Source organism: Schistocerca piceifrons, chromosome 2 (assembly GCF_021461385.2).
Source record: "Schistocerca piceifrons isolate TAMUIC-IGC-003096 chromosome 2, iqSchPice1.1, whole genome shotgun sequence".
NCBI classification, from domain to species: Eukaryota; Metazoa; Arthropoda; class Insecta; order Orthoptera; family Acrididae; genus Schistocerca; species Schistocerca piceifrons.
In genome coordinates, this window is record NC_060139.1 from 47,367,306 (window position 1) to 47,377,130 (window position 9,825).

The following is a 9,825-nucleotide window of genomic DNA, read 5'->3' on the forward strand; positions in this document are numbered from 1 at the left end:
CCTTCGCAGGTGCGCTGTCGCTTTCCTTCTCCGTCTTTCCCTAATCCGAGCTTGTGCTCCGTCTCTACTGACCTCGTTCTCGACGGGACGTTAAACATTAATCTCCTCCTGCTCTAGTCCTTACACGTGAACTGAAGGAGCTAGCCGGCCGGAGTAGCCGAGCGGTTCTAGGCGCTACAGTCTGGAACCGCGCGCCCGCTACGGTCGCAGGTTCGAATCCTGCCTCGAGCATGGTCGTGTGCGATGTTCTTAGGTTAGTTAGGTTTAAGTAGTTCTAAGTTCTAAGGTACTGATGACCTCAGCAGTTAAGTCCCATAGTGCTCAGAGCCATTTGAACCATTTGAAGGAGCTAGAATTCTTGTTTAGATCCGTCAGGTACACTGAGCAGAACACGGGACATTATCAATAACAGACATCCTCACAAGTCACTCACATGCAGTTGCTGCGGGAAGTTTGTAATTTTTATTTAGTATTTGATGCTAACAACAACAAGGACACGGATACACAGCTAGTACAGTATATCTTAAATAGACTATCGGAAAAAGAATCACAACACCAAGAAGGAATTGTACGATGTAAACGAAAGTTGGTACAAGTATTTCTACATCTGATATACGATATCAATTAAAATTTCTAGCCAGTCGCGTGAGAGTGACACTACTTGCACCACTATGAGGATGCAAATCAGGTTTGCTTTAACAGTAGTGAGCGTTAGTTACCTTCGACACTGGACGTGGTCACTTGACGTTAGTCAAGAATGCCTTTAAAACAGCATAGGCGCCATTATCTACACCTCACTGAGTTCGAAAGAGGTCTTGGTGTAGGGCTACGAGAAGCAAAAGCAGAAGCTGGATGTTGCCTTCTGCGATATTGCAGAAAGATTTGGCAGGAATTTAGCCATTGTACATTGTACTTTCTGAGAATGTACGTCTGGAGTACAGCATTGTATGGTAGTGAAACATGAGCTGTGGGAAAAACGGAACTGAAGAGAATCGAAGCATTTGAGATGTGGTGCTACAGACGAATGTTGAAAATTATGTGGAGTGATGCGGTAAGGAGGTTCTGCGCAGAATCGGAGAGGACAGGAATACGTGGAAAACACTGATAACGAGAAGGGACAGGATGATAGGACATCTGTTAATATATGATTGAACGGCTTCCGTGGTACTAGAGGGATCTGTAGAAGGCAAAAACTGTGGAGGAAGACAGAGACTGAAATACATCCAGAAAATAATTGAGGACGTAGGTTGCAAGTGCTACTCTGAGATGAAGAGGTTAGCACAGGAGAGGAATTCGTGGCGGGCCGCATCAAACCAGTCAGAAGACTGATTACCAAAGAAAAAGCAGCGGTCTCCACGAGAATGTGCGCTCGCAACAAGACGGTACTCCGACCGGGTGGGAAGACCATGCCTCTGGCGCATCGTACTTCACCTGTAGCAGTAATCGGAGCAGCAGTTGATACCACACTGACACAGCGAACTGTTACAAATCGGCAGTGAATTCCACTGGCCTAAAATGACCGTTATTTGCGACTTCAGTGGTGTCAAGCTAGAGGTCATTGGAGGGCAGGACAGAGATCTGTTGTGTTTTCTGATGAAAGCTCGTTCTGAATCGGTGCCAGTGGTGGCCGTGTGTTGGTTAGGAGGAGACCAGCTGAGGACATGCCATCAGTCTGTCTGGTGTCCTAGACACACTGGACCTGTACCTGGTGTTATGGTCTTGGGTGGTTATCCCATCCACCCTGACTGCGATTTTGCACGTCAGTCTGGTGATTCTGGCTATAGTGCTGCCATTCACGAACGTCATTTCAGGGGGTGTTTTACAATAGGATAACGCTCGCCCTAATACTGCTGTTGTAACCCAACATGCTCTACAGTGTGTTGACAAGTAGCCTTGGCCTGCTCGATCTCCACCTCTTCCTCCAGCCGAGCACATATTGGACTCACTGTCAACAAGTCCAACATCACCCACAAACAGCATTAACCGTTCTTCTATTGACCGACCAAGTGCGAAAGACATGGAAATCCATCGCACAAACCGACATCCGGTACCTGTACAACACAATGCGTGCACGTTTGTATGCTTGAGTTTGACATTCTGGTTATTTCAGAGGTTATTAAAGTACCAGTATTTAACATTTTCCACTGGTTATCTCGCACTTACATTAACATATGGTCTTGCAATTTTAATCACTTAAATACAGGGCTATTACAAATGATTGAAGCGATTTCATAAATTCACTGTAGCTCCATTCATCGACATATGGTCACGACACACTACAGATACGTAGAAAAACTCATGAAGTTTTGTTCGGCTGAAGCCGTACTTCAGGTTTCTGCCGCCAGAGCGCTCGAGAGCGCAGTGAGACAAAATGGCGACAGGAGCCGAGAAAGCGTATGTCGTGTTTGAAATGCACTCACATCAGTCAGTCATAACAGTGCAACGACACTTCAGGACGAAGATCAACAAAGATCAACCAACTGCTAACTCCATTCGGCGATGGTATGCGCAGTTTAAGGCTTCTGGATGCCTCTGTAAGGGGAAATCAACGGGTCGGCCTGCTGTGAGCGAAGAAACGGTTGAACGCGTGCAGGCAAGTTTCACGCGTAGCAAGCAGGAAGCTAAACGTAGCACAGCCGACGGTTTGGAAAATCTTACGGAAAAGGCTAAAGCAGAAGCCTTACCGTTTACAATTGCTACAAGCCCTGACAGCCGATGAAAAAGTCAAACGCTTTGAATTTTCGGCACGGTTGCAACAGCTCATGGAAGAGGATGCGTTCAGTGCGAAATTTGTTTTCAGTGATGAAGCAACATTTTTTCTTAATGGTGAAGTAAACAGACACAATGTGCGAATCTGGGCGGTAGAGAATCCTCACGCATTCGTGCAGCAAATTCGCAATTCACCAAAAGTTAACGTCTTTTGTGCAATCTCACGGTTTAAAGTTTACGGCCCCTTTTTCTACTGCGAAAAAAACGTTACAGGACACGTGTATCTGGACATGCTGGAAAATTGGCTCATGCCACAACTAGAGACCGACAGCGCCGACTTTATCTTTCAACAGGATGGTGCTCCACCGCACTTCCATCATGATGTTCGGCATTTCTTAAACAGGAGATTGGAAAACCGATGGATCAGTCGTGGTGGAGATCATGATCAGCAATTCATGTCATGGCCTCCACGCTCTCACAACTTAACCCCATGCGAATTCTTTCTGTGGCGTTATGTGAAAGATTCAGTGTTTAAACCTCCTCTACCAAGAAAAGTGCCAGAACTGCGAGCTCGCATCAACGATGCTTTCGAACTCATTGATGGGGACATGCTGCGCCGAGTGTGGGAGGAACTTGATTATCGGCTTGATGTCTGCCGAATCACTAAAGGGGCACATATCGAACATTTGTGAATGCCTAAGAAAACTTTTTGAGTTTTTGTATGTGTATGCAAAGCATTGTGAAAATATCTCAAATAATAATGTTATTGTAGAGCTGTGAAATCGCTTCAATCATTTGTAATAACCCTGTATATTACCTAGACGAATACATGCTTGAAATTTCATTAGTGTACATTAATTAGTTTTTGGTGTTGCGCCTTTTTTCTGTCAGTGTATAAACACCTGTGATGTGTCCCTGGCGACACAGCTGCCAACGATATAGTTGTGTAACACAGGTTGCCACAGCTACACATACGAATAACACATCTTCTAGAGCTGAGACTAGAACACTCATCAGGAACACCGTCCGCCCTGGTAGCTGAGTGGTCAGCGTGACAGACTGTCAATCCTAAGGGCCCGGGTTCGATTCCCGGCTGGGTCGGAAATTTTCTCCGCTCAGGGACTGGGTGTTGTGTTGTCCTAATCATCATCATTTCATCCCCATCGACGCGCAGGTCGCCGAAGTGGCGTCAAATCGAAAGACCTGCACCAGGCGAACGGTCTACCCGACGGGAGGCCCTAGCCACACGACATTTCCATTTCCATCAGGAACACCCAAATACGCCGGATGGTTTGCAGCTGAATCTCTGGCAGATGCCTCTGTACTGTGTGGTGCCAGCCTTATCACCAGAGGCATAAGCATTGTTGCAAAGAGCACTATCATCACATCAATACCTTACTTTCACGAGGCTTCCGCCAGATGAATAGTTAGGTCGCCTCCGTCTGCTCTACCATCCTTGCCTAGTGGTTCATCAGTCGTATTTCTTTCGTCGAGTTAACTCTATGCTCTGTGCTGTGCGCCTGGACATCTAGCAGTTCATCAGTTGAAGTTGTTCCAGCGAGCGGCCTCCACGCTCCGTGCTCCATGCCAGTCATGCCTAGCGATCCGTCACAATCCACCGCAGCTTGGCATTTTTGAGACGCTATCACCATGGACTTACATGGTCAGTGATTACCTGGTACAACATTTTAATGCCATGTCAGTGATTACCTGCTAGGTCATTCTAGGGCTTCAGTCATTAACCATCAGACTGGACCGAGTCATGCCTGTGGGGCGGCGGGTAAAAGTTAATCATTTGATTGTTCGCCGTTTTTCTCACGCGAGCCTCGCAACTAATTTAGTGGTCACCCAGAAAGGGAAGGCAAACATACTGCCGAGCGAGGTGGCGCAGTGGTTGGCACACTGGACTCGCATTGGGGAGGACGACGGTTCAATCCCGTCTCCAGCCATCCTGATTTAGGTTTTCCGTGATTTCCCTAAATCGCTTCAGGCAAATGCCGGGATGGTTCCTTTGAAAGGGCACGGCCGATTTCCTTCCCAATCCTTCCCTAACCCGAGCATGAGCTCCGTCTCTAATGATCTCGTTGTCGACGGGACGTTAAACACTAACCACCACCACCACCGTAAACATACTGCCCTTAGTTTCCAGTCTGCACGGCCACATTCTGGCCCAGTCCACTGAAAGAGAAGTTTCTATCCTCATATTTCTTTGCGGGATCAGGACTTTGATTTTAAATAAAAGTATAAAGTTCGAATCAAAATTATATTGCATAAAGTTTCTCCTATACAACACTTGGAAATTCACTATTTTCAATTGAAAGCAAGTCTTTCTATTCTAACAGCACATTTAGCAGTTCAGAGGTGACCTCTACGGTATATTCCTACCAGATTGTCTTTCGCCCTGACTAAATATACTCAAAGAAAGTTTGCAATAATATTCAAAATTAATGCTCGCCATAAAAGTGGAAATAAAGTCACCACTTGCCACGCGGAAATGTAATTCTCACGGACGGCACATTAACAGTTACTTTGACGAATTCTAAGCGATCCAGGACGGCGTACAATCCTCGCGAGTTCACTATCCCTTTTTACCGCAAAATACACGCTTTGACACAGTTCGGCTCTGAAGTCATCCGAGGCTGAGCGCGATCCGACGTTTAACAGACGTGCATCTTACAGTAGCTGAATGCGAAGTGAACCTTTTTACTGCCTCCCGGGCTGTATTTATATAGGTGCCGGAGCGGACGGCCGAGGGAACACCTTTTGTCCACGACTATCTGCATACCGCAGGAGCCTCCGTACGACCGCTTACTCGGGCACATAATCTTTAATAATATAGTTAAAAATTACTTCAGAAACCTCTCAATATTTATTTGTATTCAGTTAAGTTGTTTAAAATCACCGAAAAAGTTTCAGCTCGCTACAATGAAAACTTTGCCTTCTAGAATTTTTATAGTGGAACAAACGGTAGATCGTTACCTCTTAACCATACCTTTACTAAAACTTCTATCGGCTGTTATTAATACTACAACTCTCAAATTTGGTATAGCTTTATATTTGGTATGTTTTATCATTCACTTTAACCAAAATTCGCTTATCATTAAAATTACAGGTACTTAATCTACTACGATTGAGTATACTTTAGTTACAAAATTGGTTTTTACTTAATTACCCAAAAACCATAGGAGGTAGCTTAACATGGTCTTTCAGTTATTATTTTTTGGGGTGAACTGAAGCATAAAACAAATTTTCTAGTTTATAATTCCATTATGTAGCGCTTCTGACGTTTCCTAAAAACGTAGATTCCGGTGTCAATTTTTGTTTTATTGGTTTAGAAACCTGCACCGCATATTTGTGAGCTCTACCTACATCTTCTGACCAACTGCTGGCTTTCGAGCGTCATTATTTAGCGCCACTTAGTTTTCTCCTAAAACGGCATTTTCACGTAAACTATTAAGTACAGAACGTAAAGACTTGGTATTTGGAACATTATGACAATAAACTATATTTTAACAAAGTTTTAAACGTAAATTTTGATTTTATTTCATACTGCTCTGTGGTGCAGGCGCGTTAAGGTGACTCGCAGTGAACTGGGATAAGTCCCGACACATTCGCTCGCCTCTGTATCTCCACACTATTCAGCGCTTGCTTTGTTTCATCTTGACTGTGATTCTAAAAGCTGTTATTGTATTTTGTTTATTAGAGTAAAGTTCACAGTATGTTGTTCCCTTCAGTCATGAACACTACAATCGTGACAAGATCGCCGTTTTCTCCTTTCTTGTCCCACTACAATGGCGATGAGTATCACTGATTGTTCTCTCCTTCTTCCAGTACGATGGCGATCAGGGTCACTGTTACACCTCCCTAATTCCATATTACGATGGCGGTGAGGACCAACATTTGTGCCGTCCTTATCCCATCAATAGCAACTGGATCAAAGTTTGCAGCGTTTAGTCACAGTTCCCAGCATCGACGATCGAAGATTCAACACTCTCATCCCCATTGCAATAGAGACGCGAGTAGTTGGTTAGGGACTATGTGGATCCAGGCTACAACACTTTATGTGCTTTTCTGCATCCCCAGAGTAGCTTTCCATCCCTGTACACTGCCCAGCCTAATGATTTTTGCCACAGATGTGTGCTCTTAGCTTCCTCTGCCTCTTTACAGATTCTTCTTGATTATTGTGCTGTTCATACCTATCACCTTCTTCATTTCTTAACCCAAATGCAGAATTTGCTGCCATGTCCTATACCCACGAATGCTACCCATTAACTTTTCCGACAATTGTCGTGCTCCAGCGCATATTCTACGTTCCATGGCATCTTCTTCGATGCTTATCCACCCAATTCTTCCGATTCTCTTTGCTCATCCACGCATTACACATTCTGCGACGTCCTACACACCTCTCTGCGGTATTTTACACATTCCGTGACGTCCTCCAAGCCACTCCTCAACACCTTACACCTTACACCTTGGGATGTCCTCGAGACTTCTCCTCGACTCTTTTCGGCCCATCATTATTATCTACTTACTCAAAGCCTTTGGTGCTTCTGCCGCCTCACGGTCCTTCCCCACCGGGCACAGCATCCCTCCAAGTTCTCATTAATTCATTCTCTCACGCCATTACCTGTCCTATTCCCTTCCTTCAGTGTCGCCTTGTCGTTACAGAGTGATCTATCCGGATCCATCTGCACCTCTGGCGGTAAAAACCTCCCCGACCGGCACCACTGCTCCAAGCTGCACCATAGCATCCGTCACTTTTGCCTCCGCCGTAATGCCGCACAGCCTACGTGTTCCCATCTGTCCCTCATAGGCCATTTACCTATGGTTACGCCTACTCATATCATATCGTTGTCAGAATCCCACACGCTTCCCTTACCATCCGACTCTCCCGTAGAGGCCACATGTCTCAGGCTTTTGCACTGTTTCCAGATGAGTAAGATCACAAAATGCAACATCCCTTCCAGAGATCCATATCCTGCGCTGACCCTGACTGGTCACCTCCCCAGGACTGTTCATAATGGTGGCACCAGATGCAGGCCCAGCGTGCTCTTGCATCATGCAGAGCTGTAGAAGCTATTCCTCTGCACACCAAACAAGGCTATCATCAGTACTCTCTAGACTTTCATCTGTGCACTCCTTGACATTTCAATGCCAACCTTGGCTGTACTAGGTCAGGCCTGTATCACCACTACAATGTATGTAAGTAGGCTGTTTAGGTTTTCTTATTGGTAACGCCACGTAGCGCTCTGTACGAGAATCACTGGCTGTGCTGTGTGCAGTCTGTGGCTAGTTTGCATTGTTGTCTGCCATTGTAGTGTTGGGCAGCTGGATGTTAACAGCGCGTAGTGTTGCGCAGTTGGAGGTGAGCCGCCAGCAGTGGTGGATGTGGGGAGAGAGATGGCGGAGTTTTGAAATTTGTAAGACTGGATGTCATGAACTGCCATATATATTATGACTTTTGAACACTATTAAGGTAAATACATTGTTTGTTCTCTATCAAAATCTTTCATTTGCTAACTATGCCTATTAGTAGTTAGTGCCTTCAGTAGTTCGAATCTTTTATTTAGCTGGCAGTAGTGGCGCTCGCTGTATTGCAGTAGTTCGAGTAACGAAGATTTTTGGTGAGGTAAGTGATTTGTGAAAGGTATAGGTTAATGTTAGTCAGGGCCATTCTTTTGTAGGGATTTTTGAAAGTCAGATTGCATTGCGCTAAAAAATATTGTGTGTCAGTTTAAGCACAGTCATGTATGAATTGTTATAAGGGGACGTTTCATATGGCGACCCTGCCAGGATACCTCACTGGAATCTTCTGATTTTTTCTTGTAGTTTGTGTAATTAGTGTAGATTTTGTTTATTGCTAGTGTGTAATTGTAGAAAGAATCTTCTTTGTAGTTGCAGTCTTTCATTGTTGTACAGTGACACAGGTGTGGCACACATGTAAATTTGCACCAAGTATTTTGCAGCTGCACTTGCAATTAACTAGATATTATTTTCAGTGCTATGTTAGTGTGTTCTCTTATTTTTGCTCTTCACATTGTGCTTTTTGTGTTGTCATGTGAAATATTGTGACAATAATAGCGTGTGAAAAACGTAATACTAGGCTCCAAAGTAAACTGAGAAATGACAGTGAAGACGAAAGCAGTGTGTTAGCGCCACCATGTAATGAATTAACTAATATTCAAAGTAGTAATTTGGTAACTGTGCATAGTGAAATGGAGCAGGCATCAAATAATGGTGTAGACAGTGAAACAGGTAGTGAACAGGGAAGCATTATCGATCGATCGGTCAGCAACAGCTCGCCTCAGGAATCGGGAATGACAGAACACAATATTGCAAATACTGTAGACTCAGGTTTTGGGTTCTCACCGTTTTCTCAAATGAGTCAAGACACATTTTCCGCTTGTCAAAATGTGAATGTTGCCAGTGCAAATTCACTGCCGAAAAGCACTGAATAAAATGTTTCAGACACCAGTGCATTGTTATTACAACTAATGCAAACTAGCCACGGACTGCACACAGCACTGCCAGTGATTTTCATACAGAGCTCTACGTGGCTTTACCAATATAAGAACCTAAACAGCCTACTTACAATTACTCCAGGTAGTTTACAGCAGGACCTGGAGCAGCCACCACAGTGCAGTGTGGCAGCAGCCTCACCACGAGAGGCATAAGCATCGCCACAAACATGGCAGTACTACCTCGCTGCCACAAGTCATGTGCCTTCCTCGATACCTTTTCCCTGGACGAGTGCTTGGGTCACTACAGTCAGTTCACATTCGGAGCTGGTCACACCTAGTGGTCTGTCAATCGGAGGTACAACGCCGAGCGCCCTCCAGGCTCCGCACTCTACGATGGCAACTCCTGGTGATCCATCAAGGAAAGTTCATCGCAGCTTACTGCTTCGTGGGACATCGACTCGTGCTGATCTGCGAGCACACTGACTCTGAAACGTCCCCTTTGAACAACTATACAGGACTGTCCTTAACCTGACACCCAATATTTTGTTAGCGCAACGCAATCTGACTTTCAAAATTCCCTACAAAAGAATGGCCCTGACGAACATTAAACTATACCTTTCACAAATCACTTACCTCACAAAAATCTTCGCTGCTC